Here is a 23886-nt window from a genome sequence, read left to right as displayed (position 1 = left end):
AACTCACAGCCACTGAGGAGATTTGCAGTGGAGGAAGCAAAGGCCGTGAGGGAGCCCAGGACCTCCTGGAGCAGAGGGGCTGGGCTTACTTCCTGCCCAGTCCCCAGTCTCATCACTTGGGATGCCAAGGGCTCCTGGCAGGGGCAGGTTCTCTGCAGCCACTTGGAAACAGGCACTCTCACACACCTTGATGGGCATGGGAACTGGGGTAACCTTTCTGGAGGGAAATTCTGCCATCAAAATTTAAAATATACTTTCCCTTTAACCCACTCCTAGGAATTTGGACTTGTAGAAGTATGCTAACATAAACATACAAGGATGCCCACTGCACCACTATTTATATTAGGCCCCAACTGGAACCAACCAAAATCTCCAACAAAAAAGAGCCATTTAAAAAGATAGATGGGAGCCCTGACTGGTTTGGCTCAGTGGATAGAGTGTGGGCCTGCGGACTGAAAGGTCCCAGGTTCGATTCCGGTCAAGGGCATGTACCTTGGTTGTGGGCACATCCCCAGTGGGAGGTGTGCAGGAGGCAGCTGATGGGTGTTTCTCTCTCATCAATGTTTCTAACTCTCTATTCCTTTCCCTTCCTCTCTGAAAAAAAAAAAAAAATCAATAAAATATGTATTTTTTAAAATAAAAATAAAAAGATAGATGGGAACCTATATGTGCTGACTAGAAAGATCTTCAAGCCCTCATCCCAAGGCAGGGAGGGGGGGAAAGCCCTGGCCAGGTAGCTCAGTCAGTTGGAGCGTCGTCCTGTATACCAAAAGGTTGTGGGTTTGATTCCGGTCAGGGCACATACCAAGGTTGTGAGTTCGATCCCTGGTGCAGGTCAGGTGCATACAGGAGACAACCGATTGATGCTTCTCTCTCATATTGGTTTCTCCCCTTCTCTCTCCCTTCCTCTCTTTCTGAAAATCTATGAGAATATGTCCTTCGATAAGGATTAACAAGAAAAAAAAAAAAGATTCTGTAACTATATGTGGTAACAAATATTAACTAGACTTACTGTGGCGATCATTTCATGATACTACATACAAATATCGAATCATGGTGCTGTATACCTCAAATATAATGTTATATGTCAATTATACCTAAATTTAAAAAAAGAAAGATCTTCAAGATAAGGTGTGTGAAAAAAAAAGGCTTAGAACCGTTATATAATATGATCACTTTGGGGTTTAAAATAAACAATCAAACAAATGAAATAAAAATAGTTCGAGATACTCTGGCATGTGCATAGCTTCTGTTTTCTTTTCAAATATATTTTTATTGATTTCAGAGAGGGAGAGAGAGAGAGAAACATCAATGATGAGAGAGAATTGTTAATTGGCTACCTCCTACACACTCCCTACTAGGAATTGATCCTGCAACCCAGGCATGTGCCCTTGACCGGAATCGAACTTGGGACCCTTCAGTCCGAAGGTCGACACTCTATCCACTGAGCTAAACCGGCTAGGGCAGCTTCTGTTTTCTTTTTTCCTCAAAGCAATCATAAGAACCATAACAGTTGTTTCCCTTGGAGAGAAGCTAAAGATGGAGAGGAAGGAAACATTTACATCTCATTTTATGCCATTCTGGTAGTTCAAATTTTCAAACCTTAAATAAGTCTTATTTTACTATCATTGTTCATTGTCAACAGAGGTTATCTTGGTGGGGAGGTTATGGCCCATTTTTAGTTTTTATCGTCGCATATCTCTGATTTGAAAAGAAGAAAAGTAGTATTTTTTTTCTATTAGTAAAAGTAAACAGCTACCAAGGTTCTCTTTCATCTATTACCCACTCATTTGTTTTAAGGGAAGGCAGAGCACAAAATCCCAGATTCTGCCCTCTGCTTCCTGAGGGCTTGCCCTCACTTCTGCCTACATACCTTACCTGCTGCTCAAACCTCCTGGGTGGAGAAGCCTCTGGACCTAGAACTTCCACATCTCAGAGGGAACCAATAAATACTTCTTCCCAAAGTGTGGTAAATGAGGACCTTCAGAGGCAAGTTGCCAGAGGCCCTAGGGGACTCAGAGGGCCTGTAGACAGGTGCCTCATTCCACTCCCACATCTGCTAGACCTCTGGGCTGTGCTGCCCCCTGGTGGACCACTGCCAGCACCACACCTTCACCTGCTAGGGTAACCTGGCCCATCTGGCTCTGGTGCAGGTCAGGTGCACACTCAGGACAGGAGGCAGGAGGAACCACTCAGGACAGGTTGTGAGCAGCAAAGGCATAGACATGCCTCCCTGCCCTCCCACCTTCCCAGTTGCACCCTATGTTCACCTGGCCCACCTGTTCACCTCCCTACACCACAGAGGTCTTCACCATTAAGCAACAACAAAATCTAGTTCTGTTTTCACTACACAAAAAAAGGAAAAAAAAGGGTAATTCTAAGAGAATGGGCCTTAGCCAGGTAGCTCAGTTGGTTAAAGTGTCATTCCTATATGCAAAGGTTTTGGGTTCAATCCCCAGTTAGGACACATAAAAAAATCAAACAATGAATGCATAAATAAGTGGAACAACAAATCAATATTTCTCTTTCTCTCTCTCTCCCTTCCTGCCCCCCCCCCCCCGCCCTCTCTCTCGTCAACTGAAACTAAAAAATAAAAAGAAATTGGGCCCTGGCCAGCGTGACTTAGTTGGTTGAGTGTTGTTCCATGTGCCCGCGCGCGCACGCGCGCGCACACACACACACACACACACAAAGATAAGGGAATGGGAGGTGCTAGTTTTATATATAGTCTTACATTTGAAATGTCATCTTCATTCTTTAGCCCCTTATCTACCCCCCTTTTTAAAGATTTTTAAAAGTGATTTTGAGAGAGAGAGAAAAACATCAATGAGAGAGTGAAACATCCATCGGGCTGCCTCCTGCACACCCCCTACTAGGTACTGAGCCCACAACCCGAGCATGTGCCCTGACCAGGAATCAAACCAGCAACCTTTCGGTGCCTGGTATGACACCCAACTCATCCCGCCCTCTATCTGAGATAGGTGACAGGAAGAGGCAAGGAGAAGGTGTCTATCACCTTACCTTGCAACACTGCCCTCAGAATGAACTTCCTTAGAACAAGGATTAGCTGACGTGCCTTACTGATATTGGGGGATTTTGTGGAAGATGGTTTATTTTGTGTCATGGGGCTCTTTTAAAGTGTTTTATGTTCTTTTTTTGTAAATCTGAAAGGAACAGTAGAAAGGAGAGGGACAATAAGGCCCAGTAAGAAAGCAAGATAAAAGAGCCATGAGGTGGGCTGGGTGGCATAAAGAGAGCATTATTATTATTTTTTTAAATATATTTTATTGATTTCAGAGAGGAAGGGAGAGGGAGAGAGAGAGAGAAACATCAATGATGAGAGAGTCATTGATTGGCTGCCTCCTCCATGCCCTCCACTGGGGATGGAGGCTGCAACCCAAGCATGTGCCCTGATGGGAAATCCAACCATGACCTCCTGGTTCATAGGTCAACGCTCAACCACAAAGCCACACCGGCTGGGCTACTAAGAACTCTTTTTAAATGTGGTTTGTTTGCCCTAGTCAGTTTTGCTCAGTGGTTAGAGTGTCAGCTCTTGGACCAAAGGGCTGAGGGTTTGATTCCCGGTCAAGGGCACGTACCTCAGTTGCAGGTTCCCCAACAGGAGGCAACCAATCAATGTATCTGAGCCTCTTGAGTCAATGTTTCTCTCTCTCCCCCCACCCTCCCTCCCTTCCACCTATCTCTTCTTCCTCACTTTCACTCTCTAGAAATCAATGGAAAAAATATCCTCAGTAACAGAGCACCCAAACCTTTGCCAGGGTGCAGCCAGAGAAAGGTGGAGCTCATCCTCAACAGATGAAAATATAAAAATATCCTTGAAACAGAGGGTTACAGTTGATATTTACTTTCCTACAATGAGCTCATATTACGTTTCACATCAAGAAAATAATTATTTAAAAGAGCAAACAGAATTAAATTCTTCCAATCAAAAGACAAAATGGCTGAATGGATTTAAAAGAATAAGACCTATCTATATGCTGCCTACAAGAGACTCACTTCAGGTGCAACGACATACAGACTGAAAGTGAAGGATGGAAAAGATATTCCATGCAAATGGAAACCGAAAGAAAGCTGGGGTAGCTATACTAATATCAGACAAGACAGACTTTAAGACGAAGACTATAATAAGAGACAAAAAAAAAAAAAAGAGTTCAATCCAACAAGAGGATTTAACATTTGTAAATATTTATGCACCCAACATAGCAGCACCTAAATATATAAAGCCACAGACCTAAAGGAAGAAATAGGCAGCAATGCAATAACAGTAGGAGACTTCAATACCCCATTTTCATCAAATGCTTAGCTCATCCATCATCCAGACAGAAAAATCAGTAAGGAAACATTGGCTTTAAACAACACATTAGATCAGATGAACTTAACAGACATATATGGAACATTTTACCCAAAACAACAGAGTACATGTTCTTCTCAAGCACAGGACAGATCATATGTTAGACCACAAAAGAATCCTTAATAAATTTAAGAAAACTGAAATATCAACCATCTTTTCTAATCACAATGGTATGAAACTAGATATCAATTACAAGAAAATTCACAAATATGTAAAGATTAAACAAAATGATATTGAACATGGGTCAAAGCAGAAATTGAGAGAGAAGAAAAAAAAAATGAAAATAGACACACAACATACCAAAATGTAGGGGATGCAGCAAAAGCAGTTATAAGAGAGAAGTTCATAGCAATAAATTCCTACATTAGGAAACAAGAAAACTCTCAAATAAACACTTTAACTTTACACCTCACACAACTAGAAATAGAATAATAAATGAAGGCCAAAGTTAGTAAAAGTAAGGAAATAATACAGATTAGAGTGAAAATAAATGATGTAAAGAGTAAAGGACAATAGAAAAGATCACTGAAACTAAAAGCTGGTTTTCTGAAAAGATAAACAAAATAGACAAATCTTTAGATTCACCAAGGAAAAAAGAGAGAGGAGTCAAATAAGTAAAATCAGAAATAAAAGAAGAGATGTTACAACTGATATCACTGATGTCTGTTGACTTCAACATACATTAAAAAGATGAAACACCATGATCAAATGGGATTTATTGCAGGGATGCAAGGGTTGTTCAACATCTGCAAACCAATTAATGTGACACATCACTTTAAGAAAATAAAGGGTAAAAATCATATAATCATCTCAACAGATGCAGAAAAGCATTTGACAAAATTCAATATCCATTTATGATTAAAAAAAAAAAAACTTTCAACAGAGTGGATATAAACAGAATGTACCTCTACATAATAAAGGCCATATATGACAAGTCCAAAGTTACCATATGTTGTGGTGACAAGTGAAAGCTTTTCCTCTAAGATTATGAACAAGAAAAGGATGCTCACTCTTACCACTTTTTTTTAGGCTATGATATTGTTTGTATTCAATTTATGGGGGTTATACTGGTTAATAAAATTATATAGGTTTAAGGTGTACAATTCTATAATACATCATCTATATATTGCATTGTGTGTTCACCACTCAAGTCATGTCTCTTTCCATCACCATTTATCCCCTCTTTATCCTCTCCTCACTCCCTTATTCTCACTACTTTTATTCAACACTAGTATCCCAGTGCACAGATTCGTGCACATTGAAAGGAAATTAATTAGAATATTTTAATAGCGCTATTTGCCCTTTCTCTATAATAGAAGTGTCAACCAAATTCATGATAGACAATGACAGATTGAAACACATGTGTGCAATTGGCACAAGCAAGAGCTTTATATGTATTGCGCATGTGCGAGTCAACTTAGCCTTTTATATCTATAATCACGCAGGGGAACAAAGGGTAAAATATTTAACTGCAGCAGTGTTTGACTATATTCTGCACAGTGAGAAAACCTGAAGTTATTTTCAAGGTCCACCATTTCTTACTTCTTTTCAGTTGGGTCAAGTTTCTAAACTTTCTAAATCTCTGTTGTCTTGCTAATGAAAAGAAAATAGGATTTTCCTGAGTCTCCTATCTACCTACTCCAGGACCTCTGTGAGGATCAAATGAGATGAGGCACATGAAAACACTTCACAAACATTTGATTGAACTGTAAAATGTTTGCACCTGGCTATAAAGCAAGTCGTGTTCCTGGGCTGCAGAAACTCCAAGGAGGCTAGTTGCTAGGGAGAGGAAGCGGGCATTGCTATGTGACATCATTACCCAGCACCCACAGTGACCGTGTCTGGGCTGGGCTGGGCTGTGGGCTGCATTTTGCGCCATGGGGTCTTGGCAGCGTTGCTGCGATTTGGTGGGGTGTCGCTCCGGGGAGGTTGGCTGGGCCTGTGTCCCACTTGGGGGAAGCTGAGTGTTGGTTTGTCAGTGCCAGGTCCATGGTGCTGTTTCCTTTTTTTTTTTTTTTTTTAATATATTTTATTGATATTTTACAGAGAGGAAGGGAGAGGGGGATAGAGAGCTAGAAACATCGATGAGAGAGAAACATCGATCAGCTGCCTCCTGCACGCCCCCTTCTGGGGATGTGCCCGCAACCGAGGTACATGCCCTTGACCGGAATCGAACCCAGGACCCTTCAGTCTGCAGGCCGACGCTCTATCCACTGAGCCAAACCGGTTTCGGCGGTGCCGTTTCTTTTTATTTTTTTTATTTTTTAAATATATTTTATTGATTTTTAACAGAGGAAGGGCAAGGGATAGTTAGAAACATCGATGAGAGAGAAACATGGATCAGCTGCCTCCTGCACACCCCCTACTGGGGATGTGCCTGCAACCAAGGTACATGGCCTTGACCGGAATCAAACCTGGGACACCTCAGTCTGCAGGCCGATGCTCTATCCACTGAGCCACACCAGTCAGGGCAGTGCCGTTTCTTTTTAAATGGCCAATGTGCATCGTGGCAGCTCCTGTGTTGAGTGTCTGCCCCCTGGTGGTCAGTGTGTGTCATAGCTTACTGGTCAGAGGAAAGGACAGACACTTAGCCTTTTATATATATAGATAGAAGCCCGATGCACGAAATTCGTGCACGGGTGTACGGGTGTGTGTGTGTGTGTGTGTGTGTGTGTGTGTGTGTGTGTGTGTGTGTGTGTGTGTGTGTGTGTGTGTGTGTCTCTCTCAGCCCAGCCTGCACCCTCTCCAATCTGGGATCCCTCTCACAATCCAGGACTGCTGGCTCCCAACTGCTCGCCTGCCTGCCTTCCTGATTGCCCCTAACCGCTTCGGCCTGCCAGCCTGATCACCCCCTAACCCAGCCATAGGCAAACTATGGCCCACGGGCCGGATCTGGCCCGTTTGGCTGTTCTATCCAGCCCGCGGAGCCGAAAGAGCGGAGGGTTCTCTTGCTCTCCCCTCCGCTCCTTTACTTTGAATTTATATTAGTTCACACAAACACTCCATCCATGCTTTTGTTCCGGCCCTCCGGTCCAATTTAAGAACCCATTGTGGCCCTCGAGTCAAAAAGTTTGCCCACCCCTGCCCTAACCACTCCCCTGCCAGCCTGATTGATGCCTAACTGCTCCACTGCCAGCCTGATTGCCCCCAACTGCCCTCCCCTGCAGGCCTGGTCACCCCTAACTGCCTTCTCCTGCAGGCTTGATCGCCCCCAACTGCCCTCCCTTGCAGACCTGGTCCCTCCCAACTGCCCTCCCCTGCTGGCCATCTTGTGGCGGGCATCTTGTGTCCACATCTGGACATCCATCTTGTGTGTTGGAGTGATGGTCAATTTGCATATTACTCTTTTATTAGATAGGATAGAGGCCTGGTGCATGGGTGGGGGCCAGCTGGTTTGCCCTGAAGGGTGTCCCGGATCAGGGTGGGGGTTCCCTTGGGGCATGGGGTGGCCTAGGCAAGGGGCCTGTGGTGGTTTGCAGACCGGCCACGCCCCCCAGCAAACCAAGCGGAGGCCCTGGTATCTGGGATTTATTTATCTTGTATAATTGAAACTTTGTAGCCTTGAGCAGAGGCCTGGGCTGGCCAGGAAGCTTGGCTTCCTCCATCGCCGGGGAAACCCAAGCCTCCTGCTCCCTCCATGGCCACAGCCGTTTTTGTTGGGATTTATTTATCTTCTATAATCAAAACTGTGTAGCCTTGAGCAGAGGCCAGGGCCGGCCAGGGTGTGTGGGAAGCTTGGCTTCCTCCATTGCCAGGGAAACCCAAGCCTCCTGCTCGCTCTGTGGCTGTAGCCATCTTGGTTGGGTTAATTTGCATACTCACTCCTGATTGGCTGGTGGGCGTGGCTTGTGGGCATAGCAGAGGTATAGTCAATTTGCATGTTTCTCTTTTATTAGTGTGGATAGTATTGGAAGTTCTGGCCACAGCAATTAGGCAACAACAACAAAAGAAAAGACATCCAAATCAGAAAGAAAGAAGTAAATTTGTCACCATTTACAGATGACATATATAGAAAACCCTAATGACTCCACCAAAACACTATAAGAACTATTAAATGAACTCAGTAAACTTGAAGGTACAAAATCACTATAAAAAAATCAGTTGCGCCCTAGCCAATTTGGCTCAGTGAATAGAGCATTAGCTGGTGGACTGAAAGGTCCTGGGTTCGCTTCCGGTCAAGGGCACATGCCTGGGTTGTGGACTCAATCCCCAGCAGGGGGTGTGCAGGAGGCAGCTGCTCAATGATTCTCTCTCATCATTGATATTTCTCTCTCTCTCCCTCTCCCTTCCTCTCTGAAATCAATAAAAAATATATATTAAAAAAATTAGTTCTGCCGAAACCAGTTTGGCTCAGTGGATAGAGCGTTGGCCTGCGGACTGGAAGGTCCCGGGTTCGATTCCGGTCAAGGGCATGTGCCTTGGTTGCGGGCACATCCCCAGTGGGAGGTGTGCAGGAGGCAGCTGATCGATGTTTCTCTCTCATCGATGTTTCTAACTCTCTATCCCTCTCCCTTCCTCTCTGTAAAATATCAATAAAATATATTTTAAAAAAAAATTAGTTCTATCCTCTACACTAATAAAAGAGAAATATGCAAATTGACCATACCTCCACGATGCCCACCAGCCAATCAGGAGTGAGTATGCAAATTAACTCAACAAAGATGCTGGGTTAATTTGCATACACAGGCACGGAGTGGCCGAGCTGGGCAGGACACCTGCTATGAGGGGGAGGGCGGGGGGCGGAGGAAGCTACAGGAGCAGCACTCTGGCCAAAGCAGAGAAGATTGAAGGCTCCGGCTGGAGCGAACACTGAAGGCGGCAGCCAGAGCCAAGGCCTGGGTCCCGGGTGCCGGAGGAAAACTGGTGCCAGCAGCCAAGGGAAGGAAGGCCTACTGCACGAATCTTTGTGCAACGGGCCTCTAGTATCCTATCTAATAAAAGAGTAATATGCAAATTGACCATCACTCCAACACACAAGATGGCTGCCCCCATGCGGTCAAAGATGGCTGCCCCCATGTGGACACAAGATGGCTGCCACAAGATGGCCAGCAGGGGAGGGCAGTTGGGAGGGACCAGGCCTGCAAGGGAGGGCAGTGTGGGCGATCAGGCCAGCAGGGCAGGGCAGTTGGGAGGGACCAGGCCCACAAGGGAGGGCAGCTGGGGGTGATCAAGCATGCAGGGGAGGGCAGTTAGGGGTGACCAGGCCTGCAGGGGAGAGCAGTTAGGGGTGACCAGGCTGGCAGAGGAGGGAAGTTGGGGGCAACCGGGCCTGCAGGGAGGGGCATTTGGGGGGGACCCAGGCCTGCAGGGGAGGGCAGTTAGGGGCAAACAGGCTGGCAGGGGAGCAGCTAAGCATCAATCAGGCTGGCAGGGGAGTGGTTAGGGTGTGATCAGGCTGGCAGGCAGAAGCAATTAGGGGCAATCAGGAAGGCAGGAAGGCGAGCAGTTAGGAGCCAGCAGTCCTGGATTGTGAGAGGGATGTCCGACTGCCCGTTTAGGCCCGATCCCAGTAGGCGAGCAGTTAGGAGCCAGCAGTCCTGGATTGTGAGAGGGATGTCCGACTGCCCGTTTAGGCCCAATCCTACTGGGATCGGGCCTAAACGGGCAGTCGGACATCCCTCGAGGGGTCCCAGATTGGAGAGGGTGCAGGCTGGGCTGAGGGACACCCCACCCCCGTGCATGAATTTCATGCACCAGGCCTCTAGTATGTATAATAAAAGCCTAATATGCAAATCAACCAAAAGGCGGAATGACTGGTCGCTATGATGTGCACTGACCACCAGGGGGGCAGACACTCAACACAGGAGCTGCCCCCAGCCCACAGGCCCCAGGCCAGCCAAGGCAGGTGTCAGTGGGGGCCCCCCCGCCGATCGCCCCGCTGGTTGCCCTACAGATCGGCCCTGACCGCCTGCCAGGCCTAGGGACCTTACCCATGCACGAATTTCGAGCACCGGGCCTCTAGTACACTAATAATAAACAATCAGAAAGAGAAATTAAGAAAACAATCCCATTTATAATTACATCAACAATAAAATACTCAATGCCGAAACCGGTTTGGCTCAGTGGATAGAGCGTCGGCCTGCAGACTGAAGGGTCCCGGGTTCGATTCCGGTCAAGGGCATGTACCTTGGTTGCGGGCACATCCCCAGTGGGAGGTGTGCAGGAGGCAGCTGATCGATGTTTCTCTCTCATCGATGTTTCTAGCTCTCTATCCCTCTCCCTTCCTCTCTCTGTAAAATATCAATAAAATATATTTTAAAAAAAACAAAAAAACAATAAAATACTCAAGAATAAATTTAACCAAGGAGGCGAAGGAACTGCACACTGAAAACTGTAAGAGACTGATGAAAGAACTTGAATAAAACACAAATAAATGGAAAGATATTACATTCTCATGGATTGGAAGAATCAATATTATTAAGATGTCCATCTACCAAAAGCAATTTACAGATTCAATGCAACCCCTGTCAAAATGTCAATGGCATTTTTCACAGAAATTCAACAAGCGATCCTAAAATTTGTATGAAACCACAAAAGACTCCAAACAGCCAAAGCAATCTTGAGAAAGAACAAAGCTGGAGGCATACACTTCAAACTTTATTACAAAGCTATAATAATCAAAACAGTATCGTTTGCCCTGACTGGTTTGGCTCAATGGATAGAGCGTCGGCCTGCGGACTGAGAGGTCCCAGGTTCGATTCCGGTCAAGGGCACGTACCTGGTTGCAGGCATATCCCCAGTGGGAGGTGTGCAGGAGGCAGCTGATCGATGTTTCTCTCTCATCGATGTTTCTAACTCTATCCCTCTCCCTTCCTCTCTGTAAAAAATCAATAAAATATATTTTAAAACAAAACAAAAAACAGTATGATTTACAGGCACATAGATCAATGGAACAGAATAGAGAACCCAGAAATAAACCCACAAATTCATCATCTATTAATTTACAACAAAGAAACCAAGAATATAGGGTATTCCCAAAAATGTATACACACACTTTGAATAATTATAAAGACAGTGTTTATTAAAATACATTTCATTTTCAACACTGAGCTATCAGATATTAAAGTGTGTATACATATTTTTGGGACACCCTGTATACTTAGGGAAATTACAGTATCTTTGATACTGTTGGGAAAACTGGACAGCCATATGCAAAAAAATGAACTCTTACACCAAGCACAAAAATGAACTAAAAATGGGTTAAACACTTGAACGTTAAGACCAGAAATCATAAATTCCTAGAAGAAAATAGGAGGTAAGCTCCTTGACATCAGTCTTGGTAATAATTTTTTTGGATTTGACACCAAAAGCAAAGGACAAAAGCAAAAATAAACAAGTGGCACTACATCAAACTAAAAAGCTTCTGCACAACAAAGGAAACCATCAACAAAATGAAATCAGCCTACAGAATGAGAGAAAATACTTGCAAATCAAAATATATAAAAGTTAATATTCAAAATATACAAATCAACAGCAAAAAAACCCCAAACAACCTGTTTAAAAAATGAGCAGAGAATCTGAAGAGACATTTTTCCAAAGAAGACATATAAATGGCCAACTGTTACATGGGAAGGTGCTCAGCATCCCTAAACAACAGGGAAATTAAAATCATAACCACAATGCGATATCACCTCACACCTGTTAGAATGGCTGTTGTCAAAAAGACAAAAAATAATAACAAGTGTTAGCAAGGATATGGAAAAAAGGGAATCCTGTACACTGTTGGTGGGAATGTAAATGGTGCATCCACCATGGAAAACAGTATGGCGGTTCCTCAAAAACTTAGAAGTAGAACTACCATGTGATCCAGCAATTCCATTTCTGGATATATATCTGGAAAAAAAAAGTTGAAAACACTAAATCAAAAAGATATATACACCCCTATGTTCACTGCAGCATTATTTATAATAGCCAAGACACAGAAATAACCTAAGTGTCCATTGATGGATGAATGGATAAAGAAAATGCGGTATATACATACAATGGAATATTATTCAGCCATAAAAAAGATTACAATCTTGCCCTAACCAGTTTGGCTCAGTGGATAGAGCGTCAGCCTGCGGACTGAAAGGTCCCGGGTTCGATTCCGGTCAAGGGCATGTACCTTGGTTGCGGGCACATCCCCAGTAGGAGGTGTGCAGGAGGCAGCTGATCGATGTTTCTCTCTCATCGATGTTTCTAACTCTCTATCCCTCTCTCTTCCTCTCTGTAAAAAATTAAAAAAAAAAAAAAAGATTACAATCTTGCCATATGTGACAACATAGATGGAGCTTGAGGGCATTATGCTAAGTGAAATAAGTCAGACAGAAAAGAACAAATACATATGATCTCACATATACGTGGAATTAAAAAACAAAACAAAATGAAAAACAACCCAAACTCATAGATACACAGACTGGTGGTCATCAGGGGTGGGGGGTTAGGGGTGAGCAAAATAGGTGAAGGGGATCAAAAGGTAGAAAATTTCAGTTATACGATAAATAAGTCCTAGGGATGTAATGTATAGCACAGTGACTAGAGTTAAAAATACTATACTGCAGCCTATCCGGTTTGGCTCAGTGGCTAGTGTTGACCTCGGGGCTAAAGGGTCCTGGGTTCAATTCTGGTCAAGGGCATCTCGGTTGCAGGATCCCAGCCCTGGGGTGGGGCGGGGGATGCAGGAGGCAACCAATCTATGTGTCTCTCTAACATCAGTGCTTGTCTCTCCCTTCCACTCTCTTAAAATCAATGGAAAACATATCCTAAAGTGAGGATTTAAAAAAAAAAAATACTATACTGTATATTTGAAAGTTGCTAAGAAAATAGATCTTAAAAGTTCTCATCCCAAGGGAAAAAAATTTAACTATTGGTGATGAATGTTAACTAGACTTATTATGATGATCGTTTTGCAGTATATACATGTCAAATCATGTTGTGCACCTGAAACCAATATAATAGTACAAGTCAATTATGTCTCAACAAAAAAACATAGGCATGTTTAGCTTCTTTCTACTGGTCCGAGCTAGGAGGCAACAAAGAAGGAAGGAAAGAAGGGAGGGAAGGAGGGAGGGAGGAAGGGAGGGAGAAGAAAAAGGAAGAAAGAGGGAAGGAGGGAGGGAGTGAGGGAGGGGAGGAGGGAAAGGAAGGAAGTTCTGAGCCTAACAGATGGGTTTTCAAATTTTGAGTCTTCCACATACAACTAGCATGATCTAGGGCAAATTACTGAATCTCACTCATCCTTAGGTTCTTCAACTACAAAGTGAGGAAAGTATCCCCTCCCATAGGGACTGTTGTGAGGATTATATAATTCATGTAAAGTACCTGACAAAATAAGCACTCAATATAAGTTCCAAAACTCTTGCTTATCCATTCCTGGGAGGGAGGTAATTGTAACACCAGCCCAGTATGATGCCAACCTGACAGTAACTCCAAGGATGGATGTCAGTCCACAGTGGGCCAGGTCAGCCCAATTTGAATTCTTTTTTTTTTTTTAATATATTTTATTGATTTTTTACAGAGAGGAAGGGAGAGGGATAGAGAGTCAGAAACATCGATGAGAGCGAAACATTAATCCTGCACACAGCTTACTGGGGATGTGCCCGCAACCAAGGTGCATGCCCTTGACCGGAATCGAACTTGGGACCCTTCAGTCCGCAGGCTGACACTCTAGCCACTGAGCCAAACCAGTTAGGGCCCAATTTGAATTCTTGAGGTGGACAGGACTGTTTTCAAGTTTGCTGGAGGGCAGTTCTAAAACTCAATCCTTGGTTAGCCCCCAGGGGCTCTGAAATACTCTCATTCAAAGGGTGGCGGTGTCCTGAGATCTTCCAGAGACTGTGAACCAAAACCCAGCTGGTCTAAGTGTGCTGGTCAAGTGTGTTTGTCCTGATTAACCAGTTATTACTATCTTTAGCTGCTAAGCCTGCTCTGGGTGGGGCTCATTCCTGGGTTTTAGCCTGGAAGGTCACTTTTGACTTTGAACCAGTTTGGCCTAGAGTTTGGTGTTTAGTGTTACAAACTGGATTCCCAGCTTTGCCCAGCCCTCCTGAAGTGACTGTTGCCTGAAGAATTTCTCATCATGTAAACACAACTCTCCTAAAACAGGCCTTTGAAAAAGCTCCCAGAGTCAATATTGTTTATTTTGAAACTAGAGGTGTTATGGAATACTAGGGGCCCAGTGCACAAATTTGTGCACCTTGAAAGGAACTGTGGGCTGCAAGGCTGCGGTGGGCACAGGGGCAGATCTCGGCCTATCCTCCACGCCCCCGCCTGGCCCCTCCCGCTGTGGCCCTGGGTCCCTTGTCTGCTGGCAGCCCCGTTCCTGCCACCACTCCCATGTGCTGACGGCGCTAGCCCTGCTCTCACCCGCTGATGGCACGGAGCGATTGGGGCCGGCGCTAGCAGTGGGTACAAGCAAGCCAGCGCTGTCAGCAGGTGCAAGAGGTGGATGCTGCCCCAATCGCCCCTCAGGAGCAGGGGGAGGTGGAGAAGCCCTCAACGGGCAATCAGGACCGGCAGCCGCTCGAACCTGCTGATGGCGCCAAGCGATCAGGACCAGCACCGGGCACCGGGTGCAAGCTGCAGCTCCAGCGCCAGCAGCGGGTGTAAGTGCTGGGCGGGACTGTGGTACGTGGGAGCATAGAATTTTCAGTAATCACCAGAGGCTCCCCCGATGACAGTAACTGGCACCCCGCCTTGGTCTGGCGCCCCCGCTCATCTGCTCCACTATCCTGCCGCGACCGACGCCCACCATATTCCACACTCTGCCGCCTGCTGCTGACACCCTCCATGTTTCGTGCATGCCCCCTGGTGGTCAGTGCACGTCGTAGCGACTGTTGTTTCGCCGTTCGGTCTATTTGCATATTAGGTTTTTATATATATAGATGGAATTTATGGAATTGGCATGAAGAGACAGTTGGGACACTGAGGTTTCAGGAAAAGCCTTTATTCAAAGCAGCGCTGCTGGTTCAGGTGGACTCCAAGATCCAGATCCTGAACCCCTTAGACAATGAGATTTTCTCTTTATATATTTCTGAGTTTCTTTGTTTCCTACCAAGCTTCTGTAGTGGACTCTCACAGCACCCCTTGAGTCAGTTAGAATGGTTAACTTAGATTGTATCCAATGTCCATCCTGGATGGTGCCAGTGACCTCCCTCTAGTTAAGCTGTTACATACTTGGTTTACGGCCCCTTGTAAATTGGAAGTATTTAGGTAAATAGCTCTTGCAAGACCAGATAATTAAGGAAGGGGCAGTGACTTCAGGAATGTGCACTAGGGGCATTGATTAACTTAGGTACAGAGTCCAGCTGCTAGTCTCTTACATTCATTCACAAATGGAGTTAATTACCAGCTAGCAAGAGGGTGCAGTAGAAAGCAGGTTACTGGAACAAATTCAGATTGCTAGCCCCAAAAATGTCTTATGCTCCCCATCAGAGGCCCGGTGCACAAAATTTGTGCACTCGGGGGAGTCCCTCAGCCTAGCTTGTGCCCTCTCGCAGTCTGGGAGCCCTTGGGGGATGTCTGACTGACAGCTTAAGCCTGCTCCCCAAGCAAGCCTAAGCCATCAGTCAGACATCCTTAGCACTGCTGTGGAGGCGGGAGAGGCTCCAGCCACTGCCACCAGCTCAGGGCTTCTGGCTGAGTGGCACTCCCCCAGTGGGAGCACACTGACCACCAGGAGACAGCTCCTGTGTTGAGCATCTGCCCCCTGGTGGTCAGTGAGCATCATAGAGACCAGCCGTTCGGTCAATTTGCGTATTAGCTTTTTATTATAATAAACTAGAGGCCCGGTGCACAAAATTCGTGCATGGGGGGGGGTCCCCCTCAGCAGAGCCTGCACCCTCTCCAATCTGGGACCCCTTGGGGGATGTCCGACTGCTGGATCGGGCCTAAACCGGCAGTTGGACATCCCTCTCACAATCCTGGACCACTGGCTCCTAATTGCTCACCTGCCTGCCTGCTTGGTCACCCCTTACTGCCCCACCCCCGTGCTGGCCTGGTCGCCCCCAACTGCACCCCCCGCCGACCTGGTCACCCCTAACTGGCCCTCTGCCGGCCTGGTTGCCCCCAACTGTCCCCCCTGCTGGCCTGGTCGCCCCCAACTGCTCCCCCCTGCTGGCCTGGTCGCCCCTCACGGCCCCCATGCCAGCCTGGTCGCCCCACGCAGCCTGCTGTTCAGTCATATGGTCGTCCCTCACTAACTCCCCTGTTGGCCCCGTTGCCCCACGCAGTCTGCTTGTTCAGTCGTTTGGTCGTCCCTCACTAACCCCCCTGCCGGCCTGGTCGCCCCACGCAGCCTGCTTGTTCAGTCATTTGGTGGTTCCTCACTAACCCCCCTGCCGGCCTGGTCATAGGCAGTCATCTTGTGAGGGCATGAGGGTCAATTTGCATACTACCTCTTTATTATATAGGATAAGCCTACCTTATGAGCAATTCAAGAAACTAGATTCAGGGCAAAAGGATGCAACAATATTTTTCTGAACTCTGATAAAGCTGGGAAGGAAAAGGAACTTTCAGAAGAACAAAGAAATAGAGGGACCTGGTGTGGAATGATGTGGGGTAAACATAGAACTGCCTATTCCAAGCATCAAGGTTTAGCGGCTCCTCTATGAAACTGGGTTTTGCAGGTGTTGGGATCTCTTAGGCAGGGTTGAAGTAGCCACAGGAAGTTGCCAAAGGCTACTGCATTGTCTTAACACGTGCAGTTTCCTTCTTTACCTCTAGGTTTCCCCTAAGTCCTCTGGTCTCCTTAACACATGGAAACATTCATTTGCATTTGCTGAGGCCTCAAAGAGAGGAGCTAGGTGACAGTTGAGAGACTTCCCACCCAATGCCTCCTGACCAGACCAAGGTTTTTCAGAGGATGAGGCTGTCTCCAAGGCCCAGTCCCAGATCGACAAAGATCTCAGATGAACATAAGCTCTGTGAGGACTTTAAAATCCAGTTTGCAGAAGTGTGTGTGGCCTTTCTCCTGTTGTCTTTCTAAAATGTTACTGCCTACCCCGCCCATCTCCATCCTAGGACATACTTGAGTTTAATCTGTCTTTCATGTCTCAGGATCATCATCCAGAACATAAACTACTGAACAGTAACAGCACATTCAGATGCTACTGAGGGCAGAGTCAGGCTTTTCCTATGCTTGGGTGGTGATGATCTTAAATTCGACTCTTTTTATAGTTTTTCCATCTCTTCCCTAATCAGCCTCTACTAGACTATGCCAGATGCCAGCACTTCTCTGGAATCTGCAGTTTTTTTCTGGTATGGTCTGGAAAAACATGTAATTTGGTCATAATTGTACCTCATATGAGAGCATACAGGTATAAGAAATTATGTGGGTTCCCCTTATAAAGGGAATGCACTTTAGGGGCCAGGGCCCAGAACAGTGCACTGAACACCACCTGGCACTTAATGGGCACACAATAAATACCTATTGAACGAAGGGGGCAAACATTCATATGTTCTCAACCAAAACACAATTAGGAAGCCTCAACTATGTCAATTAGTTCAGGCCCACTGAGGAGTAGAAGGAAGTGGGTGCTGCCCCGACTCTAGGAGACCTTACCACTTTTTCACAATTTCCCCTTCTACCTAACACCTCCTCTTGAGAAATCAAGTCTGGGAAAGGGAAGAAATCACTACAGCAGACTGCAAAGAGAACCACTGTGAGAACTAAAATGTCATCTCCCCAGAGCCCACATAATAGAGGAGAAGAATGAGTCATGAATAAACAGCCACCCAGCCCTTCCTGGAGTCTTCATAACTGGTTCCACCACTTGCTGCAACCTGAGCCCAAAGCAGGAGAGGGGACAGGGAGCTGGGTCTCCTGCCATCTCCAATGGGCTCTGCACCAGGCACAGAGCTGGGGCCTCTGACAATCCACCTGCCTACAGTTTTACCTCTTTAGGGGAATGAACTCCTGATTTACCTAAAAAAGCAAGGCTCTCAGGTGTCCAATAAACATAAAATAGCCATAATTAACTTAAAAGAAAGGTGCCCTAAAAGAGATCATTGTTTTTTAAAAGGCTACAGCCCTTTTTTAAAAAAATGTATTTTATTGATTTTTTACAGAGAGGAAGGGAAAGGGATAGAGTTAGAAACATCGATCAGCTGTCTCCTGCACACTCCCCACTGGGTATGTGCCCACAACCAAGGTACATGCCCTTGACCGGAATCGAACCTTGGGACCCTTGAGTCTGCAGGCTGACGCTCTATCCACTGAACTAAACCGGTTAGGGCCTACAGCCCTTTCTTATAATAAAACTTGGAGCCAGGTAAGTAAGTGGTACAAGTAATTGGGCCCAGTTCTCAAAAGCCAGACTCATAAATGGGAGTCAAATATGAAGATTTATAGATAGGACTCAGATGTGGAGAACACATAGGGAGGCCACTCAGTGTGACCACAGGTATTGAATGAACAAACCACTTCAGTGAATCAGCTAGAAAGACTGGGTTCCAGGAATGGGACCCAGTAATCAATGCCCAGCAGTAATTTCTCCGCAAGACTGTGAGAGGCAGACATAGCCCCAGGAATACCAGAGGTTATGTGACTGCCTGATGTCAGAGGCAGGAAGTAAACCACAGAGTTCTGGGCATTTATCTAGAAGTCCGCTCTGCCTGAAAGATTGATCCCTTTCATTCCTTATAGCTTATGGCCCACGCTGCGACAGCACTACCTAGAAATTCCTAAATGCCTGGTCACTACAGAAACTATGGACTGCTCATAAGTCTCAGTGCAAGCAGGGTACCAGCCAAGCCCCAGACCAGCACCCTCAGCTCAACACTCCCAAAATGTGGGCCTGCTGGTGGTACCAGGATGATTCTGGAGGGACCTGGACCTCACACCATCTCTCTCAGGTTGCTACCATACCCATCATCAGACTCAGGGTAGTAACCTATGTAGCCTGGACCGACTGGGACCATGTACAGGATCTGGCTCGCTTCTCTCTGTAAGGTTTGAGGGGCAGGAAACGGGAGTCGGAGACCAAGACATATTAAAGGGGAGGTTTATTCCGCAGTAAAGAGCAAGATTCATTACGGAGGAGGTAGAGAGAAACCAGGATTGGAGGAGGGGGAGGAGGGGAAGGAGGGACCCAACCGGGCTGTCTCCGCAGATGAAGAGACAGAGAGAGAAGAGAACAGCGGCAATGGAGGGGTGGAGACGGCCTTTTGAGGGAAGGAACAGGAAGGGGTTGGGCCCAGGGCTGAACGGGAAGGGGTGGGCCCCAGGGCACTCAGCACGTGCTGACTGGTGGTTCAATGTCTCGGGGGCAGACCCCGGTAACATCATAACTCCACCCACCAGTTGGGGGGAGGGAGGACCTATCACTCTCCAAATGCTGTCCATGTACCCTTTGGGATCTGGATCCTCAGCCCATCTCTGAGGTCATTCTTCAGCTCCTCCCATGCCTTGGTCCTCACCTCTGGGTTCCTCCTTCCCTTAGCCCTCCCGGCACTCTCTCCTGGGCCTCAATATCTGCCCTACCCTCCTTCTCAGCCCCACTTCCCCAAATCAGCAATTCACCTGGAGCCCAGTGTACTGCCATTCTCTTCCTCCCCACTTCCTCAGATACCCACTTCTCTCAGGCCCTGCCTCTACTATCCCACCCTTACCCTAAGTACCCCTATATCAGGCTCAGACTCCAAAATCCTTGCCCACCTTCTTATCTCAGGTTACAGATTCTCGCCCCTCAGGTCTAGCTATACCCTGGGTCTGGCTGTCCCTCACCTCTCCCCACTGCCTGCTGTCAACCTCAACTCTTGGAGACCTGAGTCCCCAGTCTCCGCCCTCTCCCGGAGTGCACACCTCCTTTCTGGGCCCTGGTACTTCCGACATCTCATTCATTTCTTTTTTCCTTTAATGTACCAGTTTCCTTTATAAACAAATTTATATTAGTAAAAAGAAGTGAGCCAACTTAAAACAGCAAAACTAGGGAAGCTGCTATGGGTATGGAGAATATTTTTAGTACTGCCTCAGTTGAAATAGAAACTCTGCTGTGGTAGTTTTAATGCAAATTTTGACACATATTCATCCAACTTTCCAGACCAGTTCAATACCTGTTGGGGTCAGCCAGATTGGGCAACTTTATGTAGTCAAATCTCCATCTGTGTCACACTGTTGGAGTCCCAAGGCTCTCAGAGGCCCAAAAACCTGTCTTTTGTCGCCCTAACTGCTCCTGAAGTATGGGTCATGGAAAAAGTTCTGAGAGAGGAGTGGAAAATTCAGGTTTGGGCAGGTGCTTTGCATTTACTAGCCACCCTATGCTGGGCAAATCAATTAAACGCTTCGTCTTCTCACCTATAAATTGGAGCTAATGGTCATTGCCTACCTCACAGGCTTGTTTTGAAGATCACATCAAATGAGATTAATTTATGTGAAAGCAATTTGGTGTCATATAAATGAGAGGTATTATCTTGAATGCTAATGAAGAGCTTACAAACACAAATGAATCATTCCATTTGACTTAACAGGCAGCCAAGTAACTTCAAAAACCCAGAGCTTCAGCCAGACAATTAAACCCAGGAGTGAGTTAACCATCAGAGAGATAGGGAGAAGTCTTGGAGTGCTGATCAGGCCTTGGTGAACAAACGACCGTCATCAAGTGAAACCAGGCTCGGTGCCCAATCTCAAGGACTTAGTGCCTGTTCTGGTAAGAGGCTCCTCTCATAGACAGTGACCAAGTCAGGTACACCTCAAATGCAGAAATGGCCCTGGATGCCCATAGAATCAGGTCCAACCACACTAGAACCTAGAGGTCCAAAGACACCACGTTTTTCAGATTCATCTCCTGCCATATCCTTAAAGAACCCTAAGCAATGCCCCATTCCTTGTCATGCCAAGTACTCTTACTTCTACTTCTTCATGCTCATGCTGTTCCTTCAAGCCCCTGTCTGTCCTCAAAAACTTAACGCTTCTTAAATCCGTAAGAAACAATGTCAGTGGATCACATTCTGGGATATAACAGAAATACGTGGTTTAAGGAAAGGTATTAGCTAGCATACAGGTAAAATAGCCTTTTTCTTAAAGCAGTAATAAAATATATCCACCACCCCCAAATGTCAATATTAAATTTCCATGGTAGTTTTCCTGGTAAATACACTTAAAATTTGAGTCTTCGAAAAGTTGATCAAAATGCATTTCAAGCTGGCTTCACCAAGTAATACCTGCCAAGATAGAGTGAGTTTGAAGCCTTCAAAGGGCTTCAAATGAAAGGCGAGGCTGCTATGGACAGGAGAGAAATTCAAGTGTCAGCTGCAGAGGAGTGAAGAGAATATTAAACTGGGGCTCCAGTCTGGCCTGACGCTCGCTCACTGGGTGACCTCTGGCAAGTTCCATAACCTCTCTGGACCTCCATCCTCATGTCTATAAAATGAAGAGAGTAGAGGACCACGAAGATCCCTTTTAACCCTGCTGTGATATATTCTTTTCTCTCCTCAAGGTCTTGCACAATAACACCTCCTGAAGGATATCTTCCCTGATCCTGCTAATCGTATGAGCAGTGTCTCCCTTTTTATTCCTACATTTTCCTTATATACTTTCATTGAACCTCCTGCACTCTACCTCAGAATTCATTGCTTACTATACTGTGTGAGCTGTCAGAAAGCAGAAGTAATGTCTTATTCAACTCTACAAGACCCACAAGGCACTTGTTCATGGTGACATACTCCATTCATTTGTAGATTTGAACAGTGGACTCTGCTGATTCTCAACTTTGTTCTGATTTCCCATCTCCTTTCTACCCTGACCACTGCCTTAGTCAAGAATCACTGGTGTAGTGTTGGGTGAATCAGCACTGGTCTGTCAGGACTGGAATGAGTGAGAGGGGCAAGGGGTAGAGTACAACCTCAGACATGAGTTGTGGACAGCATGTATTTGACTTTAGCACTCACAGTTAAGGAAGGTGGAACAACAATGATAACAGCAAGAGCTAACTTGTAGTAGGCAGGTACCCTGTACCAGGCCCGGTGCTAAGTGCTTTACCTGGACCAAGCTTCACAACAATGTTGGCAAGGAGGAACTGCCATCATTCCCATTTTGCAGATGGGAAAGCCAAGGCACACAGAGGTTAAATATTTGCTCAACAGTCTAGTTATGATCAGCAGCATGATTCCTATAATCAAAACCAGTAGTCTTACCATTCACAAAGGAAAAATTACAGCCACCACACACAAGATGACTGTCTGATGTGAGTAGGTATAGAGAAGATAATAGGGGATGTGGTGGGTCATAGGGAATAGGCAGAGGGCGTGGGAAATATGATAAGGATGAAAGAAGTCCTATGACAGGATCAAGTGGTGGTGATTGTAGTAGCTTCAAAAATGTTGGTGGTCACAGGGATTATGGACCCAGACCAAATGCTGATTAAGAATCTGATAATTCAGATAACAAACACAATCTTTGGACAAGGACTTGGGGAGGGTGTGTCTACAGATCAAGTAGGGGAGTTCTTTAAATGAATAGGAATTATCAAGACAAAAAAGAAGACCTGAACAGATGATAAATCTGTACACAGACAAGGAAATAGGGAAGCCAAAATGGGAGACAACAGAGTATTTGATAACTCTCTTTCAGCTAAGGCAGCCATTAACTGTTTTGATGGAAAAGAATTCCATGGTAACATCATTAAAGTGTTCTTTGCCACCAGAAGACCTGAATTTATGAGGGAAGGTGGGAGTGGAAGTGGGTGGCAAGGCCACGGGGGATATAGAGGTCATGGAGGCTTTCAGGGAGAGATGGAGACCCCAAAAGTGGGGACTGGTTTTGCCCTAATCAGTCATGTGGAAATATGAACTTTGTTTGAAGGAATCCCTGCAATCAGTGCAATGAGCCCAGACCAGAGGATGCTTGTCCCTCAGGAGGAGATTTCTGGGGAAGAGGCTATGGTGGAGAGAGGGGCTATAGAGATTGTGGGGGCAGAGGTAGATATCGAGGCAGCTATGGTGGAGAGAGAAGTGATTATGATGGGGACAGAGAAGATAGCTATAGAGGGGACAGAGGAGGTGGTTATGGAGATAAAGGAAGCTATGGTGGGGACCGAGAAGGCCACGGTGAAGACTGAAGTGGGAGTGGCTATGGTGGAGACAGGAGTAATGGAAGCTATGGAAGAGACCAAGGTGGCTATGGAGGCAAAATGGGAGGAAGAAATGACTACAGAAATAATCAGTTTTGAATGTTCCTTTGTCTGTGACATGATCCATAGTGAAATTGCCTGAGTTTTGCTTGCTTCTTTCACCATGGCCTCTTCTTGGGTAGTGAAATGAAGTGGCATTTGAAATTTTATTTGGGGCGGGGGGAGGGCTTGGACAGTTTTTCTTTTAGTAATGTCCATTGAAATTTCCCTCTTTAATTTCCAACTTTCGCCTTCCCAACCCTTGTAAAATATTGCCAAAATGGAGCCCTAGACAGTTTGGCTCAAAGGATAGTGTTGGCCTGTGGACTGAAGGGACCCGGGTTCGATTTCAGTCAAGGGCACATGCCCAGGTTGTGGGCTGATCCCCAGCAAATCAATGATTTGGCAGCCAATCAATGATTCTCTCTC

General features: G+C 45.9%; 1 protein-coding gene and 1 pseudogene across 3 annotated transcripts in view; one reads left to right on the top strand and one right to left on the bottom strand.

Moving 5' to 3' along the window:
- DNAJC17 (DnaJ heat shock protein family (Hsp40) member C17) overlaps positions 1 to 23886 on the bottom strand; it is a 42070-nt gene that overhangs the window by 11133 nt on the left and 7051 nt on the right. The window lies entirely within an intron of this gene.
- Positions 20538 to 23517, top strand: LOC308254185 (TATA-binding protein-associated factor 2N-like; annotated as a pseudogene). The gene is made up of 2 exons: positions 20538 to 20573; positions 22433 to 23517. The product of its transcript is annotated as a TATA-binding protein-associated factor 2N-like (transcript).

Source organism: Plecotus auritus (assembly GCF_963455305.1).
Source record: "Plecotus auritus genome assembly, chromosome: 1".
NCBI classification, from domain to species: Eukaryota; Metazoa; Chordata; class Mammalia; order Chiroptera; family Vespertilionidae; genus Plecotus; species Plecotus auritus.
Note: the sequence above shows the minus strand (reverse complement) of the source record. Positions and strands in the feature narration are given on the sequence as shown.